This window comes from Phyllobates terribilis, unplaced genomic scaffold (genome assembly GCF_046119375.1).
Source record: "Phyllobates terribilis strain yellow unplaced genomic scaffold, ASM4611937v1 Scaffold_7__3_contigs__length_470593459, whole genome shotgun sequence".
Classification (NCBI taxonomy): Eukaryota; Metazoa; Chordata; class Amphibia; order Anura; family Dendrobatidae; genus Phyllobates; species Phyllobates terribilis.
Window position 1 is genome coordinate 65,712,454 of NW_027362767.1, and position 20,841 is coordinate 65,733,294.

Genomic DNA, 20,841 nt, shown 5'->3' on the forward strand with positions numbered 1-20,841 from the left:
GCTTCCATCCCAGACTGAGCATGATATACAACTGCACAACTCGGCAGAGAATGAATATATAGCTAGATGTTCGTCATGTAGGTTCATGAGGGTTGAAGGTCGTTATGGAAAAGATGGAGCCTCCATAGAGCGGTCAGTCAGCAGTGACACAACACAGTCCTAATAAGTGCAGTTACAACTCAAAGCTCCTTCATCTTGTGAACTTCCTTGGCCACCACTTGAATGCCGGCATCCTGGGAGCCTCCAGCATTTACAAGGGCCTTCAGAAATGTTGGCTACTATGCTAAAGTTAGGCAATGTTCACACAGGTTTTTTTTTCAAGTGCAAACCAATATTTGAAACACTTCTTTTTTTTTGGGGGGGGGGGGTATTTTGGAAGAGTTTTTCTTTGCCTGAAGAGGTTTTGAAGAGTTTTGTTTTTTTTTTTGCCGCCTTTTGATATTACACTACGTAGTCACGTTCCGCTTCAAAGAAGTCCAAGCACTTTTTTTTGTCCACCCGGCATTTTTAAAAACCTCTTCAGAAAAAAAAACCTCAAAACACTTCTAATGAACAACAAATTAGATTTCAGTCTTAGGATGAGTAAATGATAGCGCTGAATTCACATGTCCATGTGTCACGGTCCTTGTATGGACTGCATTAAAGGGAATCTGTCACCTGTTTTTGGCTTCCTAATCTGAGAGCAGCATAATGTAGGGACAGAGACCCTGACTCCATTGACTTGTCACTTACTGGGCTGAGTGCTGTCGTTTTTATAAAATCACTGTTTTATCAGCAGGAGATTATAACTACAGGACTAGTAAACCAGGTAGTCCATCCACACCCTCACCTCTGATTGACTGCTTTCTGCCTATGCACAGGATACACAGATATCTGCCAATCAGTGATGTGGGCGGGGTCATACATAGCTCAGCATTCACAGAACTGCTAGATCTGCTGCAGAGAAAACTGATTTTATTAAAACAGCAAGCAGTCAAGTAAGTGATACATAACAGAAATCAGGATCTCTGCCCCTACATCATGCTCATGTGAAATAGAAATACGCTCATGTGAACCCAGCCTAACAGTCTGTATATATTAAGGTGCCAGGGGACGTTTACAAGGAGTAGTTTGATGCGGTTTTTGGTGCAAATTCTGCACCAAAATCCAATTTAAAAAATGCTTGAAATTTTCATAACACAATCTTCCTAGTCAATTGAATGGGAAAATATGTTTATAGTGCACATGTCACTTTTTTTTTAACACGTGGTAGAAAAAAGTGGTATGTCAATTCCTTGGCTTGGTACATTGTATCAAGATCAAGATTTTGGATTTTTTTTTTTTTGCAGATTTTTTTTGCTAACTCTATTTCTACACCCCATGTTATAGCCCATAGGCTGTAATGCATACATATTCTGCCTCAGTGATTATCCCTGTTGCTTTGCAGCGCTGGGGTCCTGGGTTCAAATCCCACCAAGGACAACATCTGCAAGGAGTTTATATGTTCCCCCCGTGTTTGTGGGAGTTTTCTCCAGTTTCCTCTCACACTACAAAGACATCCTGGTAGGGAATCTAGATTGTGAGCCCCAATGGGGACAGCAATGATAATGTCTGTAAAGTGCTGTGCAATCAATGGTGCTATTTAAGAAAGTAAAATTTCAATAATGTAGATTTCTTTCACAAATATTTCAACTCACAGGTGATTTCTTTCCACATAAGTTCTAACATTGTACTGCACATATTGAAAGAGATCTCAATCGATATGTCTCCCAAATTTACATTGGACAAGGCTCACCAGGAGTTTTATTAACATGTGGCTTTTGAAGTTGATCCGCTCCAAAATCATTCTCAAAACTGCTTAAAAAACTTTTGGAAAACTCTTCCTATTCATTTCCATGGGAAATCCTCTTTACTGTTCATATGAGAAGGGTTTTTTTTTCCCCACTTCAGGTTTTAAAAAAACTTCCTGGTGGAAAAAAGAAAGCGAATACGAATTCTTTGAAGTGGATCCTGCAAGAAACTTCTCCAAACTAGGCACTGTCGAATTAAAAACTTCAGTCTGTAGGAAAACAAAAACTCCTCCAAAAACTTCCCCAAAAAGGAGCATTTCCTGAAGCGGTTTCCACTTGAGAAAGTCAACATTTTTTAATGTCTCAAAAAACTTTGACCAGGAATCATTAAGGATTTTTTTGACAGTTTTCTGGTGTAAAAATCCTTGATATGTCTCAAATTTTTATCATAGTCCTCACCAGCTTAGCCAAAATGGGCACAGATGGGACAGAATGGAAAATAGTGCATCTGTGTTCACAAACTCAAAGGAACCGATTCACCATGTGCAGGTTTTTTAAGTCACTATTCTTTTTTTTGTCTCGTGGTATTTATTGATTTTTTTTTTGCTATAAATTCCTAAAACAATAGCACGCAGTTTATGAATCTTGCGCAAAATCAAAAAATCCTCTTTATTTTTCTCTATAACCTGTTTTGTGACTTTTTTTCACTCAATGTTTCACTAAAATGTTGCAAAATTTTCAGAAAAATTATTTCAGGTGTACAGAAAATCACTTCAGGGGAAGACTGGAATATATTCTCGGGAAAATGTTACAACTTTTTTTAAAAGTTGCAATTGATGAATCAGACAAAGAACATCTAGAAATCCCAAACTTTGCTGGCAATAGCCGAGCATAAAAAAAAAAAAAAAAAAAAATACAAAAAAACAAAACAAAAACAGGCGAACACATAAGTCAGACTTATCAAAAAGTAAAGAAAAATGCGATAATGAATTGGCCTCTAACTGTAAGGGCTCATTCACACGTCTGATTTTCTCACGTATGAGAAAAACGGACTCATTATTTTGATCGTAGTTTGGTCTGAGTGTCATCAGTTTTTCTCATATGTGGAGAAATAAAAGAAAAGATTCTCCACCTTCTCCTGTGAAAATCGGATAATATTCGGATGTCATCTGATTGCAGTCTGATTTTTTTCACGGACTTGCATTGCCGATTTTGATCCAGATCAAAATTAGACATGTCTCCGTGATTTTCCGTGGACTGCTCGGTCCGTGAAAAATCACAGACATGTGAATGGCCCCATAGACTATCACAGGTACGAGCGCTATCTCTAAAAGACAGAATTAAAACTCACACGTGAAAATCAGACGTATTAAAGAGCCCTTATGCTTACATTTTTGTACAGGGAGAGTATCTGACCGAGAAAAGGTTATTTCCCCTGATTGATTACTGGAAGGGCACAGCTGCTCCACAATCACAGCGATGTGGCCACAGACTGACTGCCCCGGCCCTGAGGGCCCAGACTGCCAGGCTCTCGGCTTATAGGACTGTAATACAGGTCAGGATGCTGCTGATCTTATTGTCACATTCAGGACAAGTCTTGTGGAACCATAAGTACCAGAATGCCGAATGTGGAAAGGCTAAAGTTTTTGGCTAACCAAACGATCCACCAATTCTGTGAGTACAATGGTGGTTTATAATTGTGCAGGTGGAGCACAGATACTGTAAAGCTACGTTCACATGTTGCGTTTTTTTGTTGGGCAGGAAAGAAGCTTCTTACAAAAAGCAGGTTTTGCTGCTTTTTATTTTCTCTCGTGCATACTAATACAGTTTAGTGCCCCCCAAAAAAGCGTGATGCAACTTCCCCAGGTTTTTGCACCAAAAAAAGTAGCAAACCTTAATACCTGTGTTTTTTGCTGCTTTTTTTGCATTTACTCAAGTTTATCAGACATTTGTGCCATATTATCAGATCCCCAAAAACTCCAAGAAAACTTTTAAATATTGCGGCACACAAATGTGTCAGAGCCGAGAGTGACTCATTAATTATCAAATTCCGCTACTTTCTACGTGCTGCTTTTTTTTCTGCATGTGTCTGCATTATAATAGGCAATAACAATCTGCTTTGTGGTCGATGTTCTTTTTTTTATAATGTGCTTCCTTTTTATATATGTTTTTGTTGCAGATCTGATGGACGCTGTTTTTTTTCCATGCATTTTTTTTAGTGCAGAAATGCTGGGGTTTTGCACTATAAAAATGTAATTGCTTTTTTTTATTTCATATGCATTTTTTTCAGACTCTTCATAGAAACTAAGACTACATTTCCACAACGAGTTTTGGTGAGTTTTTGACCTATTATGTAAATTAGGTTACTTGCTTTTTTTTCATTGCATGTTTGAGTATTTGGCTTTGACAAAACTCTATTGATACAGTCATGTGTGGATTATGTGTTTTTGATGAGTTTCCGCAACAGAAATGTACAAAAAAGCATGTGCGTTTTTTACCTGTGCTTTTTCCGCATATAATGCAAGTTTAGGGGGAAAATCCGCACAGAAAACTCAGCGTAGTCGCAAGAGAAATTGACATGTTGTGGATTTAAAACACGCACCGCAGGTCAGTTTAAGCAGAGTAGGCATGAGATTGCTGGAACTGTAAGGCTATGTTCACACTTTGCATTTTTGATGCGTTTTTTTTTTCCCGCAGGCAAGACCTGCTCTCTCCACAGTAAAGAGGCTACTTAAAAAAAAAAAAAATTAAAAAAAAAGACGTTTTTGCTGTACATTTGTCTCTTGTGCATGCTGATAAAATTTAGTGCAAAAAATAAAAAAACGGATTCAACTTCAAGTTTTGGCACCGAAAGCGCAGCAAAACCTGATAGCTGCGTGTTTTTGCACCATTGATTTCTATTGGCGAAAAACTCTGCAAAACCGCTGAAAGAAGTGACATGCTGCATTTTGCAAAAACGCAGCTCTTCGACAAAACAGTCAGGAAAAAAAAACAAGGTGTGTGCATGAGATTTCTGAAATCTCATTGACTTTGCTGGTACTGTAAAACGCAAGGGAAATATATATAATATATGTACGGTATGTATTTTTTTGCAAATGAGTCCTTATGTAAACCTAGTTGTCCATTACTTGGATCAGTGGCAGTGTGCACATAGACCTCCTTCACACTCACTTTTTTTTCCCAATATTTTTTTTTTTAACAGTCAGACCATTGGCCCATGTGGAAAAATATTAATCTGAACTATCCCATTGACTTTGGTTCATGTGCTGTTTGTGAATAAGCCCTAATATGAGAGAGTAAACAGTTTTTTTTTTTGCATACAGGAAAAACAAACATGAATGAAAATAATCAAATAAAAAAACGCAATCAAAATGGATCAGTTTTTCTCATATACAAAAAAAAGGATGCCTAAATGAGGCTATCCATCCACAATTCCTAACTGGACTTCTATACATTCCCTGTGTGATGTGTATACAGCACATTCTCACTCTATCCTGTGTGATGTGTATACAGCACATTCTCACTCTATCCTGTGTGATGTGTATACAGCACATTCTCACTCTATCCTGTGTGATGTGTATACAGCACAGTCTCACTCTATCCTGTGTGATGTGTATACAGGGCCGCCATCAGGGCATTACTGCCCTTACTACTGTATGGGGCCCGGTGACCAGAAGCAAAAAGGGGTGGCCCATGGTCCGGGGCACCCCTCTCTTTACTTCTGCTTACCAGGCCTCTTAGGGACAACAGTTCGGCGCATGATGCGGACGGAAATGAGCACTGTACCTTTAATCCGCGGCCGGGAGCATCATGGTCCTGACACCGGTCACGTGACACGCTGCGCACTCATCTTCAATCTGTAGCTGAGCAGTGTACGTGCCCACATGTGTTGCAGGGACGGCGGGCACTTAGGCAATGCATTGTGTGTTTGTGTGTGTGTTGCGCTACACTGCTGAGGAGGGGATGCTGGGTGTGTGTGTGTTGCGCTGCGCTGCTGAGGGGATGTTAGTATGCCACTGAGGGAGGAGAGGCCGCTGAGGGAGGGATGGCCGCTGAGGGAGGGGAGGCCGCTGAGGGAGGGGAGGCCGCTGAGGGAGGGAAGGCCGCTGAGGGGATGCTGCTGAGGGAGGAGAGGCCGCTGAGGGGAGGCTGCTGAGGGAGGGGAGGCTGCTGAGGGAGGGGAGGCTGCTGAGGGAGGAGAGGCTGCTGAGGGAGGAGAGGCTGCTGAGGGAGGAGAGGCTGCTGAGGGAGGGGAGGCTGCTGAGGGAGGAGAGGCTGCTGAGGGAGGGGAGGCTGCTGAGGGAGGAGAGGCTGCTGAGGGAGGAGAGGCTGCTGAGGGAGGAGAGGCTGCTGAGGGAGGAGAGGCTGCTGAGGGAGGAGAGGCTGCTGAGGGAGGAGAGGCTGCTGAGGGAGGAGAGGCCGCTGAGGGGAGGCTGCTGAAGGAGGGGAGGCTGCTGAGGGAGGGGAGGCCGCTGAGGGGAGGCTGGGTGTATGTGTGTTGCGCTGCGCTGCTGAGGGAATGTTGGTATGCTGCCGAGGGGAGGCTGCTGAGGGAGGGGAGGCCGCCGAGGAGACGCTGCTGAGGGAGGGGAGGCCGCTGAGGGGACACTGTTAAGTGGCTGCGGAGCGAGGGCGCCAATTTTGTTTCAAGAGGGTGGCAACCTCCGCTGACAGGTAGGCACGAGTAGTTGCTAAATGGGGTGCCCCCACTTTACTTTTGACTACTTGATATTTTTTTATATTATCACTTTGAGTTATCATGTTTTGAGGTGTATTTATATTCCAGAATTTATACGTTTTTAATGAATACCAATAAAGATATTTTTAGTAGTGTATGATCGGTGAATATATATGCAATAATATACCCTGTTTACATTTATTAATTTGGTGATCGCAGGCTGAGGCGGTGGGCAAGCTGAGGCGACCATTAGATTTTTCTTGACTGGGCGGTGGGCGCGGCGGTGCCACTGGCTATTGATTAGCTAACTTAAGTCCATGTATTACTTCGTCCATCATTTCAGTACATGATTGTATGATGCAATCATTCCCTCCCCCCTACCTTCCAACCTCCAACCCCAAGTCTGTCTATCCTGTGCCATGTGTATATGGCAGTCTCGGTGCATCCTATGTGATTGTGACATGCAGAAGTAGTGTTGTGCTTCAGAAGCATCCAGCAACTAGAGGGGTTAACCCAGTCACAGGAGACAGGGAGTGTTTTAGCAGAGCCCCAGGAGGATTGTGGGGAACTTGTTATTGTAGTCTGGCTGAAGCCTAAGAGAAAGGTGGTGTGTTATCTGGATCTGACAGAAGCCAAATGAACAGGATTCAGATGAGGAGAGAAACTAAACAAAGGTCAGATAAACTCCTTGAACTAACAGTGCAGAGTATTATCGGGCAGGAAGATAAGAACTGGAAGGAATTGTGTCACAGGGATCATCTCCCTCATCAAACCCTCTCCCCCTCCATCTCCATGCAGGATAAAGAATTCTGTGTACTATTGTGTCCTTGTGAAGGAAAAGCCTGTGGTTGTGTATGCATAGAAGTATGCTGCTAAGAGATCTAATCTATGCTGAATTATGCTACTGAAGAGACTGTAAGGCTGTGTGCCCACGATGCGTTTTTCAAGCGTTTATGCTGCGGAATTTCTGCAGCGTAAACGCTTGGGAAACGCTTGGTAAACCTTCCCCCATGGTCTCCAATGCAATTCCGCACTTTCAATGCCCATGCTGCGCTCAAAAATCCGCAGCATGTCCATTAATTTTGTGGAAGTGCTGCGTTTTCGCCGCCATTGACTTGCATTAGAATGCGCCAATTCCGCAAGACTGCATCTGTACTTGCGTAATTGCCGCGTTCTAATGTGCGGATGGTACCCGGGTGTGGAGGACAGGAGACTCTCCTCCACACCCAGGTACCATTAAAAAAGCTGTAAAAAAAAGAATAAAATAAAAAATAAATCTATACTTACCTTCTGGCGGCCCCTCGATGCGCTCCTCCTTGCTTTCCGGCACTTCGCGATGGAATGAAGGATCTGCGCTGATGTCAGAGTCATGTGACGGGTCACGGACGCTGACGTCGGCAGGTCCTTCAGTCTACCGGCAGCCAGGACGGAGCGAAGCAAGACAGCGCGGGCCATCGGAGGGTAAGTATATATTTTTATTTTTATTTTTTACCATTCTTTCGGTCACACTATATAAATCCATGCTGTTTGCATGGATTTATATAGTGTGACCAAGTTGACAAACACTTTCCAAGTGATGCTAAAATCGTTTGGAAAGCGCTTGTCAACCCGCATGCGGAAATGCAAGTGAAGAACGCTTCACATCCGCATGTTCCTGGCAGGAAAAACACATGTACAATCCGCATGCTTTTTTTCTGCCAGGGAGATGCAGAAATGCTCTGGAAAAAATCCTGAGCATTTCTGCATCGTGGGCACATAGCCTAATACTGTGCCTTGTGAAGAAACTACTGTATTGTTACTGGAGCCGGTTGCTCAAGAAGCTCAGACTGTTCTGTAATTAAGATTGTTGCTGTAATATCCCTGAATTGCACTGGCCGTGCTTCAGATTAAATTCCACTGCTAAACTGTTGAAAAAGACTCTTGTCAGATGTGTCTGGTCAGGAATTGAATCTATCGTGTGCCTGAGAGAAACTGCAGCCTATGGTCTCCCTGAGTAACCGTTCCCCCAGGATTCCAAAAAATTAATGAAACCCGTCTCACTCTATCTGAACCTAGCAGAGTGCGTGTAACATGATGAACAATCAATGATAGAGCAACTTTCATTTTTAATTCTGCCCTTGAATAATTAAATCTGTGTTTTAGACAGTTTCTAAGTCTTCACCCATATACACTGCTCAAAAAAACAAAGGAAACACTTAAACAACATAATATAACTCCAAGTAAATCAAACTTCTGTGAAATCAAACTGTCCACTTAGGAAGCAACACTGATTGACAATCAATTTCACATGCTGTTGTGCAAATGGAATAGACAATAGATGGAAATTATTGGCAATTATCAAGACACCCTCAATAAAGGAGTGGTTCTGCAGGTGGGGACCGCAGACCACATCTCAGTACCAATGCTTTCTGGCTGATGTTTTGGTCACTTTTGAAGGTTGATTGTGCTTTCACACTCGTGGTAGCATGAGACGGACTCTACAACCCGCAGAAGTTGCTCAGGTAGTGCAGCTCATCCAGGATGGCACATCAATGCGAGCTGCGGCAAGAAGGTTTGCTGTGTCTGTCAGTGTAGTGTCCAGAGGCTGGAGGCGCTACCAGAAGACAGGCCAGTACACCAGGAGATGTGGAGCGGGCCGTAAGAGGGCAACAACCCAGCAGCAGGACCGATGGAGGTTGTGCTCACAGCCCAACACCGTGCAGGACGCTTGGCATTTGCCACAGAACACCAGGATTGGCAGAGTCGCCACTGGCGCCCTGTGCTCTTCACAGATGAAAGCAGGTTCACACTGAGCACATGTGACAGACGTGACAGAGTCTGGAGACGCCGTGGAGAGCGATCTGCTGCCTGCAACATCCTTCAGCATGACCGGTTTGGCAGTGGGTCAGTAATGGTGTGGGGTGGCATTTCTTTGGAGGGCCGCACAGCCCTCCATGTGCTCGCCAGAGGTAGCCTGACTGCCATTAGGTACTGAGATGAGATCCTCAGACCCCTTGTGAGACCATATGCTGGTGCCGTTGGCCCTGGGTTCCTCCTAATGCAGGACAATGCCAGACCTCATGTGGCTGGAGTGTGTCAGCAGTTCCTGCAGGATGAAGGCATTGAAGCTATGGACTGGCCCGCCCGTTCCCCTGACCTGAATCCGATTGAGCACATCTGGGACATCATGTCTCGCTCCATCCACCAACGTCACGTTGCACCATAGACTGTTCAGGAGTTGGCGGATGCTTTAGTCCAGGTCTGGGAGGAGATCCCACAGGAGACCATCCGCAACCTCATCAGGAGCATGCCCAGGTGTTGTAGGGAGGTCATACAGGCACGTGGAGGCCACACACAATACTGAGCCTCATTTTGACTTGTTTTAAGGACATTACATCAAAGTTGGATCAGCCTGTAGTGTGTTTTTTCACTTTTAATTTAATTTCACTTTAGCGCATGTACACAACCGGTTATCAGACTGGAGATCACATGACCCAACTCTCTATAATGAAGGGGGGGAATGTATGGATGAAACAGTGAGATTCCTGATAGTGACCTAGTAGAATGTGTAATGAAAAAAATGCTGAAGTACTTTATTATTTTTAAGGTACCTGTTCACACACTGATTTTTATTTCCTTCTCTATATATTTTTCCTGCCTGTCATAGCGCAAATCACAGCAGGTTTTCATAAGACAATTAATATTATCCAAAGAAAACATTCTGTAAAATTCTCGCTCATTCACGAGTGTCTGATCCGCCATCGCTTGGTCCAATATTACACGAGTGTGCGGTAGGATTACTCAACAGATCAAACAATAAACCCTTTCAGAGGGAATAAGACAAAATAAGCGCAGATATAGTATTCAGACTTCTGGGCTGACTATTCAGCCAATGTAAAATAATAAATCACGCACCAGACAACACATTTATGTCATTTTTCCAAGGAATATTCCATAACTGTGTGTCTCCAAAAAGCGATCACTGGATGTGCCAACTATTCCTGCACCAGTTACTTCTAATGGCCACTAGATGGTGCTCTGGCCACTTGCTGTAAATAGCATTAGCCATATCGGTGACCACCCACAGAAGATGCAGCTCTCGCCTCTGGTGGTATACAGGTGATTGGAAAAATTCAGCCCGGAGTGATGGAAAGGAAAATGACAAATATTTAAGCATTGTATGGCGTGTCGGACTCCGAGGACGGTTTGCTCAAGTAGAACGACTACGTCTAGATTTTTGCCGGAATAAGGTCGGTATTACTCCTTTAATCCTGTCTATGGAGTTGTCCTTATCACTTTGCAAAAAGTGTTTCCATTGCAGATGCAACTTGATTTTAGATCTGCTTCTATGTTGCAGTTTTATTTATTTTTGTAAAGTGACACAATGTAGCAGAGCTGAGTTTGTCATTTTACTGTTTTGTTTTGTGCATCTGGATAACTTGTTGAGCTACGATTACGCAATAGGGAAACTGGTGGTCCTATAGGTGACCGCCGCTATAATGCTGCAACGTCAAGGTGAGCTGCAACCAACTCAGCTCTGCTGCAACCAACTCAGCTCTGCTACATCTGCAGGTGGAAGCTACAATTGAAGCAATCCAACTTGTTTCCTTTACATTTAAAAGTTGCTAGTTGAGATATACTATACCTAATGGTAATGTTGTGATGTATACATGCAAATATATAGATTTATATACTTGTGTGTGTGTAAAAATAAATAAATTCTATATAATGTATTTTTATTTTTTACACACATAAGTATATATACACTTGTGTGGAAAAAAAATAAAATAATAATAATAATAATAATTATATATAAATATAATTTTTTTACACACATAAGTATGTATACTATTTTTGTGTTAAAATAAATATATATAAAAAATACATTCTTTCACACACGTATGAGTGTATATTATATATATAATATATATTGTGTGTGTGTATATATATATATATATATATAATTTTTTTTTTTTTCATTATTTTTCTTACACACAAAAAAGTATGTGTAAGAAAAATAATGAAAAAAAAAAAAAAAAAAAAAAAATATATATATATATATATATATATATATATATATCTACATCTCACACATCAACCACTTGTAGATCTAATCGTTACAGCTCGTCTTCCTGCCGTGTCTTCTGTGCCTTCTTATTTCACTCCATTTCTAAATTAATGTATTTTACAAATGTAATTTTCCCAGATAAATTATACACTATGCGATGATGTCTGCAAAGATACCAGTCAGGAGGATAACCAGCTATCATGCTGAGACTTGTAGTTCTGCATCAGCCAATAACACCTTTTGCCTGAAGTAATCCCTATGCAGGGAAAATAATAATGATTGATTGACAGGACGTTATGGGGAGAGTCTGGTTTCTGCTTTCCAAGAAAACCTTTTTTCCTCCATTTTGCGTCTGAATCGGTAGCGTTTTTTTCCTGAATCCCTAAGTCAGTGTTAATGATCCCGCGCCGTGACTATAAAAGTGCCCTTATATCAATATGGACTGAAGCTACCGACTGATCAATGTCGGATTGCATATTGACTTTTGGTGTAAAACTGGTCAGGAACTACAAGTCTCAGCACCACCGCTGTAGCATGCTGAGAAGTAGTTGTGCTATATATATATATATATATATATGTGTGTAACCACTGATCACAACAGTTGATTTTCCACTTCTGATCGTAGCTTTCAGAGCATTGCTCCTTTTGTCCATATAGTCTTATCATTTGCCAACAAGCCTTTTATGTTTCTTAAAGGAACATAGTTTTAGGATTTCCTATAGGTCATTTATAAGTCCACATAGCTTTTACATATAATATGTATTTCCATGAGTACTTATAATGATGCAGTGCCGTCCATATAACATACTCACTCCCATCATCCCCATCAGACCCCCAAGTATTAGGACACCTTTCATATGAACCAATTCTCTTTCTAGTAAGTTTGCGTTGTGCAGAATTAACATGTAAACTCTGTTGAGCTTGTGGGATCTGCCATGAGTCAGTGTCTATATACATTGGGGCCAGAGAAAGGTAATAGTAGATATTAGGAACTCACTGTATCCAGAATGATTGAAAAGTGGGATCATGGCTGAAAACCGTGGACCAAGAATGAGAGGGGGATAAATCTACAAAATTTGGAGCGATCCCTCGAAATAACACATTTGGCAATGAGGGCAGAGCTGGAATTACATAATGATGGAATAAAGATTTTTTTTGCTGAAAAATGGGGTGATAGAAAGGGCAGTGGGTGCATCTGCAGGAAAAAATCCCTGTGTCTCTTTTCTTAGAGGTGTACCCATGAGATTGGCAGAAATCTATCATTTCTTTATATCTGAGTCAAATTTGACATTTACCTCTGTGTCGTGCACTGTTAGATAACTCTGATTATATGGGATGATCTGCGCCAAAAGATAAACTCATTTTTTCCTCTGCAAATGTATAAGTGCTGACCCATTAGTGGAGGAGGATTCACCTTTACAATATCGGATGTTATTGATGGGGCTCTGTGCCAACGGACCCTCACCGATCAGTAGAAGGAAGGGGCCGTCACACTCCTGAAGCCCCATACTTCTTTCTCTTCTGATCTACTCGTCTGTTGTTGTGTTAGGTCCCATTAAAGTGAATGTGAAAGATCTGGGTCAATAACGGGATCAAAACGGATTGGTGGGTGTCAGGGGTTGTACCTCGCTGTTGACCTTTTCTGACATGTCACTGACATGGAAGATGTGTAGAGTTTTCATAACTTTCAGAAGGGACTGTGTTCATCTTAAGGAACTGGGCAACTAAAAATGCAAAATATCTCTTTTGTACATTGAGTTGGGACTACAATAATCATTATTCAATTAAGTTTATTAATTGCTTGGGTTCAACCATATATGAGTGGTCTGGCTGGATAGGTGCTTGCCCCCCCCAATAATAATGATACTTTTTTTTGTAAAGATCCGATGTGCCATCTTCTAGTGTAGAAGTCATGTGCAAATCAGGCTGGAAGTGCACTTAGGGCGTGGAAGAAGCTATCCATGTTCATGGACGCCCCCAGGGCACGTCCAGACTGATTTGCACATGAATTCTACACTAGAAGATAGTGCATGGCATCTCTAAAAAAAAAAAAAAAAAAAAAAAAAAAAAGGTATTATTTTTATTGGGGGACAAACACCTGTACAATCATACCACTACTCTCGCAGGTTTAAGCGAAAATAGAAAAAGCTTAATCTTTTTACCTATAACCTCTAGGATGGGATATTGTATTTATTTACATAGGACTGCAGGTTCTTAATTGTCACAATGCAAAAGAAGACCTTTCATATAATTCCTATGTTTTTGCACAGTGGAATAAAAACATCTGTTTTGTGCAATTACATCTGCCAGGGATCAGCAATGTAATAGCTCTGAGATATCTAGTGGACCCACGCCAGTGCTGAGACTATCCGCTGACTCGGTCACTGAATTAAGATGGGGTGAGGAGGAAGCAATATTGATGGGGTTGAAGGTTCCTTGGAGCAGGACAGTTCTATGTCTGCACATGACATGTGAATTTAGCCTTTGTTATAAGCGTCATACCTTGCTTCAGCCTTCGTGTCCTACATACAATACATCGACCACTATTTTACGTGATTGATCCTGCTCCACCGCTATGTGGACATAGGCCGATATGTGATACACGGGACCTTCCTTGGTGAAAATCATGAGGTTAATACAATGTGACAGATATAAAGGCCAGGAAACTGTCTACTGATGTTAGACATTGGTGCCAGCAGAAGATTGCACAAGAAATGGGAATAAGACGAACTATAGAGAGATTTCAGACTTGGGAGGAAAAGTAATTGTGGTCAATTATGTTCCTTTAGAGTAAAACTGTAACTGCTTGGAAGAATTGAGCGGATGATGTGGGCAGTAGTAACAGCACGGGCTGCGGTGAAATGTCCGTCTAGTAGACTTGATCCAAGCTTCTTCGTCCAGTGTAATGGGGCTGTTGGATTACAGATATGTTTTAGGATTTGAGATCCAAGTCATGTTTTTGAAGAGGTTATCCTACGAACATCTTATATTGCTTCTCTACTAGATAGGATAGATTTATGATCGCTGTGGTTTCAACCACTGAGATCTCCACAGTCCCTAGAGTAGGGGTCCCGTGTGAATGGAGAGGAGAGGAGGTGGTCACATTCTTTTCTTGTGAAGGCAGGACGCCCTCATTCCTATGATCATTAGGGTCCTTGTCAACTAAATGAGGACAAAGATGGTGTTTCATATCCGAGCTTCAGATTTTTGGGGTCTACCTGAAGCTTGGGTAAAACAGAAACTACTAATGGTCAATGGCGTCTACAGAATGAGATGTCCATGTGTCTTGCGTTATCTTATTTACAGACATTTTATTTTAGCATTAATGGGGGTATTGCCACTGGGACCCCAACAGAAGAGGGTCTCCTAGCTCTCTCCTGGCCACAAGACTGATGCCAGTTCTGAAGATGCGAATATAGCTAACTTCAGCGTTGCGCTTGACTATCTTCATCAGTGCCAATGACTTTGTATGGTGTTACAGGGCTCTTGCCCAACCAGATGCTCCTTTTGGCTGTGGTCTTGCTACTAGGGGTAGGACAATTCCCCATTCTGGGGATCAGTGGAGGTCCCAATGGTGGTAATTTAACAATTATTACTACTCCAGTGAACAGGTGATGATTAATGTAGACTGGAATATCTCTTTTGGCAGTGACATACCGCCAATAGCAGCAGCAGGGCACATGACTACTATGGGGCCCATGGGTAGAACCAAATGGTTCTGTCATGCTCCTGGGTTCAAACTCTTGAGCCTGTGGTCTGTGGTTGACTTCTCTGTCCACCGAGCTACAGCAGATGCACCTTTTCTCCTGTTTAGGTTCTGTTATTCTGGCTGCAGTCTGTTTAGCATAACACAAGTGTTTTCATTTGTGTGTTTTCATTTGTCTGCCCTATCACCTTTCGGGTGCGGCTTTATATACTTTCCCCCTGATGGCATTTCCTGCTGGTGACATTCTCATTTGGCTGTTCAGCCACTCTGCTGTTGTTTAAAGACAGTCAGTGAATTTCCAGCTAGGATTTATCTATTTGCTGTTTCTTTTCTTTGCCTGCACCTATCTTCTGTTTCTTTTTAGGAAGTAGGTGGCATATAATCTAACAGCATATACTTCATACTTTATTTTGTATTCTGTGGTTTATTTTACTCACTCTGGGATCTTTCCTTTTCTTTCAGCACATTTCCCTTTTGTTGGTAATTCATACTCAACTCTGCCCTCTGGTTCTTTAGGAGGAACATGAAGTACTCAACAGTCTTTTATAGCAGTATAGCTCCGAGTTGCCATCGTCTAGTCTGTAGTTAGGGATACTTCTGCTTACTCAGGAACCACTAGGGACTGTGGGTCAGAATCTCTAGTCTATACAGGAATCGGCAGGTCAGTTGCAGTTTTTAACTTTACCTATTATCCCGTGTGAGTAGCTAAATTAGCATAACAGGTCCCTTCCCTGCCTGGCATCTTCCTACTTCTGATTTAATCCATTTATGTAAGGCAGAAGTCTGGGGGTTTTGCATGAAGCAGGCTTTCCATGCCTAATGGGTGGCAGATTTTTTACTCCCCAAACCCGCTGATAACTGCTGTGATTGGAGCTAGCTTTGGTCACCGCAGTTCATCCCCTTTAGATGCAATGGTGAACACCAACCAAGGCAACTCAGGGGTTAGATGTTGAGGCTTCTGTCACCGTTATGCCTTGGAGGGAACCCAATGCATTGTTTAATGGCAGCTCGGCTGAACCAGTTTGCACCCCCAGATTTTTATATATGCCACCTAGCACCCATCCTGCTCCCTCTATACCCCTGCTATACGTGAGAAATGGATTAAAACTGAGATTAGCGCCAAGCGAATGTGATTAACACTACTGTGCTTTATTGGTTTCTAACTGGTTATTTCATGGCTGCGTATTCTGTAGTATTATACGTGTAATGTAACCAGCACATTACCGTAGTCATCCCTGTTCGCTGTAGGTTTCCCAATTTAATGTCCCCATCACAAGTTTAGTATAGCCCCAATAATTGGAGCCAGTGGGCCGCCACTGAATAAATATGAGGTTGCTGCTTTCCCAGTCTGCTGTGGATCCATTCTTGTATAACGACGATTCTTGCAGTACATAATGCCTTTTATTAGATGAGAAGATCTGGGGCTTCTAAATACACCGATGTTCTTGCCTTCTCTGCAGAGCTCACTTAATGAAGCAAACATTATTCACATCGTCGAGCATCCATATTCAGTTTTCTCAGGCACAAACTTTGGTGGCAATATGCTCGATCTAGAGAGAAAATATCTAGACCTCAAGGGTATGTTTTAAGGACACGGCGCAGAGCACTGTTCCTAGATGTAGAGTATGTAGAAGGGTTTTTATATATTAGTGATGATACATTTATGGAGCTTAACATGTAATTTGAGGTAACTTTTCTGAATAAGCTGTCTTGTGTGTAAATGAGGAATAAAACTATTTCTGGCCATTATATGACTTGTATCCATTTTTTTCCCCCCAGTTTTTCCTTCTGGAGAAGCTCTAATTTTCAGTCCTCTCTGAGCTACTGGGTGGAGACAAGCTGCTATCATGTCTCCTGTACACAGCGCACAGATACTTGATGGATTCCTGTTGTCCTATTTCTTTGTAGCACATGTTCAGAAGCAGTAGCTGCACAGAGGACATTATACAGCAATATTAAACTGTGTGGCTGTGAATCCAGCTCTGGGGTGAGATAAATTTCCTAGAAGCTACAGCACAATCTGCTTAGTCTCAGTGTGTTGCATGCTTCACACTCCACCTCTTTATAGAGTTTAATAAGAGCTGCAGCCTCTTACTTTTGTGACTCAAGAGTCCTACTTGCTTTGACTTATTATTAAGATGGATTTTAGCTGTATTTCAGAGTGAATGATACGCTAAGGGGAAGAAGTGTCTGATAAGTGGAGAAAGAAGCAAATTTCACAGATAAGATACACTATTAATTTTCTTTTATTGGCTGATACTATTTTTTTAAAGTTTGTGAGATTGACTGTGACTATTTAAAAGGTTATTCCCATGTGGCTAGGATATGCCACATTTTCTAATCAGAACAAAATGAAAGAGAATGAAAAATTAAAATTTATATTTTACAAAGCAAACCTGGTTGGATTTGAATCCAGAACCCTAGTATTTAAAATGCACCAGTGTTGACCACTCACTGTGCCATTAAACAAGGACTCAAGGTCACAATTTACTTGTAACAATAAGTTAAAAATAAGTATTTGATACACTGCCGATTTTACAAGTTTTCCCATCTACAGAGAATGGAGAGGTCTGTAATTTTTATCGTAGGTACACTTCACCTGTGAGAGACAGAATCTTAAAAAAAAATCCAGAAAATCACATTGTATGATTTTTACATAATTTGCATCTTATTGCATTGAATAAGTATTTGATACAATAGAAAAACAGAACTTAATATTTGGTGCAGAAACCTTTGTTTGCAATTACAGAGGTCAGACGTTTCCTGTACTTCTTGACCAAGTTTGCACACACTGCAGCAGGGATTTTGGCCCACTACTCCATACAGATCTTCTCCAGATCTTTCAGGTTTCGGGGCTGTCGCTGGGCAACATGGAGTTTCAGCTCCCTCCAAAGACTTTCTATTAGGTTCAGGTCTGGAGACTGGCTAGGCCCTCCAGGACATTGAAATGCTTCTTACGGAGCCACTCCTTATTTTCCCTGGCTGTGTGTTTCGGGTCATTGTCATGCTGGAAGACCCAGCCATGACCCATCTTCAATGCTCTTACTGAGGGAAGGAGGCTGTTGGCCAAAATCTCGCGATACATGACCCCAGCCATCCTCTCTTCAATACAGTGCAGTCGTCCTGTCCCCTTTGCAGAAAAGCACCCCCAAAGTATGATGTTTCCCCCACCATGCTTCACAGTTGGGACGGTGTTCTTGAGGTTGTACTCCTCCTTCTTCTTCCTCCAAAAACAGCGAGTGAAGTTGATACCAAAAAGTTCTATTTTGGTCTCCTCTGACCGCATGACCTTCTCCCATGCCTCCTCTGGATCATCCAGATGGTCATTGGCGAATTTCAAACGGGCCTGGACATGTGCTGGCGGGAGCAGGGGGACCTTGCATGCCCTGCAGGATTTTAATCCATGACGACGTTGTATGTTACTAACAGTAATGTTTGAGACTGTGGTCCCAGCTCTCTTCAGGTCATTGACCAGGTCCTCCCATGTAGTTCTTGGGCTGATTCCTGACCTTTGTTACAATCCTCCTTACCTCACGAGGCTAGATCTTGCATGGAGCCCCTGACTGAGAAAGATTGACAGTCATCTTATGTTTCTTCCATTTTCTAATAATTGTGCCAACAGTTGTTGCCTTCTCACCAAGCTGCTTGCCTATTGTCCTGTAGCCCATCACAGTCCTGTGGAGGTCTACAATTTTGTCCCTGGTGTCCTTAGACAGCTCTTTGGTCTTGGCCATTGTGGAGAGGTTGGAGTGTGATTGGTTGTGTGGACAGGTGTCTTTTTATACAGATAACGAGTTCAAACAGATGCAATTAATACAGGTAATGAGTGCAGAGTAGGAGAGCTTCTTAAAGAAAAACTAACAGGTCTGTGAGAGCCAGAATTCTTGGTAAGTGATCAAATACTTATTTAATGCAATAAAATGCAAATCAAATTAATTATGTAAAAATCATACTATGTGATTTTCTGGATTTTTTTTTAAGATTCTGTCTCTCACAGTTGAAGTGTACTTATGATAACAATTACAGACCTCTCCATTCTTTGTAGATGGGAAAACTTGCAAAATCGTCAGTGTATCAAAAACTTATTCTCCCCACTGTATTACTAGTATAGAATATAACAGGCTTTCCTCGCGCAGTAACACTTCATTAAAGTAAATGGGGCTGGCAAAGTCTCCCTGCACATATCCCGGCCAGGACCACTGAAAGAAATGCATCACAGTAGCCCCTTGATTCACCCACTGCTGGTCCCCTCATCAATCGGAATGTTATGTCATATAGATGTAATATGCCATCACATCATGGAATGGAAGAACCCCTTTAGATACATTATCAAATTTCTCTTCAACATTTTGAATGTTATGGCAGTATGGCAAATCCTTGCACCAGAATGAAATGTAGAAGTGGATGGAGAGAATACAAAAGCACCATATTGGGTTAGTAAAATAGGATAGGTGGGAAAGTTATTTTTGGTGGGTCCTTGCCTTCTATAGTTGTATGTTGTACTATGATGGGCACAACACTATTATATTGCATGTAGAGGGGATTTGGTGCTGCCTGGTCGTCTTCATCTTGTGGTCGTCAGTCCAACCTGGAAGCATCAGAAAGCAATGTGATGGTGACCAGTACCTGAAACCTGTTTCAAGATGAAGACAAATAATGTCTATTGGGTTGCTTTAATAGTTACAACTGGATGAAGGGACCCTGGGATCCCAAAACACATAGTATTATTGGAGATTACCAATAAAAGGAACTTGGGCATTCTTCTGGCTCTATTCAAGGTACTTATATAAAACTGGGTTCCTGTTTTGTATCCATCTGTTATGATAGAGTAGCAACTCACTCGGGAAAATAGGTAACAAACTAAAAAGTGCAATTGACCCTGCCGGTTCTTGTAAAGACTAGAGATCCTGATCCCGCAGTCTCTAGTGGTTACAGCGTGAGCTGAGATAGCCGTAACCACAGGCTAGAAGATGGCAGCTCGGACCTATGCTGCCTGAAAGGTCATCAAGTGCTTCAGGTTCCTCCTAAAGAACTGGAGGGAAAAGCAGAGTGTAAATTACCTACAAGAGGGAAAGTGTGCTGAAAAAAAGGAAAGATCCCAGAGTGAGCAAAGTAAACCACAAAATACAAAATAAAGTATAAAGTACGTACTGTTAGAGAATATGCCACCTACTTCCTAAAAGAAACAGAAGGTCGGTGCAGAGTAAAGAACAGAAACAGCAGAGAGATAAACACTAGCTGGTATTTTACTGACTGGCTATAAACTACAGTAGAATGGCTGAACATCCACATGAAATTATTACCAGCAGGGAGAAGGAATATAAAGCTGCACCCGAAAGGTGATGGGGCCGACCACAAAACACAGGCTCAAGGGTTTGAACCGAGTAGCATTACATCCTCACATGTACCATAATGAGGAACCCATTGTGTTATTGAGTCCCGCTAGATGCTGGTGCACATAATCAATTTTCCACATGGAACTATGATGAAAAAATGGCAGTTTGCATTAGTCTCGTTCTTTTGTAGACGAAACGTTGCTACTTTCGATGGCACATAGATCGTGCTCCTGACCACGATGCACACGAATGCAGTGACGTCTTCGTTTTGTTGACGTGATTGTCCTGTGAATTGCCACATTTAT

At 42.0% G+C, this 20,841-nt stretch overlaps 1 protein-coding gene across 1 annotated transcript in view; it reads left to right on the top strand.

Moving 5' to 3' along the window:
* The first annotated feature begins 10,548 nt into the window (after positions 1–10,548).
* The window catches only part of ESR2 (estrogen receptor 2), an 83,983-nt gene continuing 73,690 nt past the window's right edge, over positions 10,549–20,841 (top strand). Inside the window, exon 1 of the mRNA XM_073638684.1 lies at positions 10,549–10,676. The gene's annotated coding sequence lies outside the window, so the exon portion shown is untranslated. The remainder of the gene's footprint in view (positions 10,677–20,841) is intronic.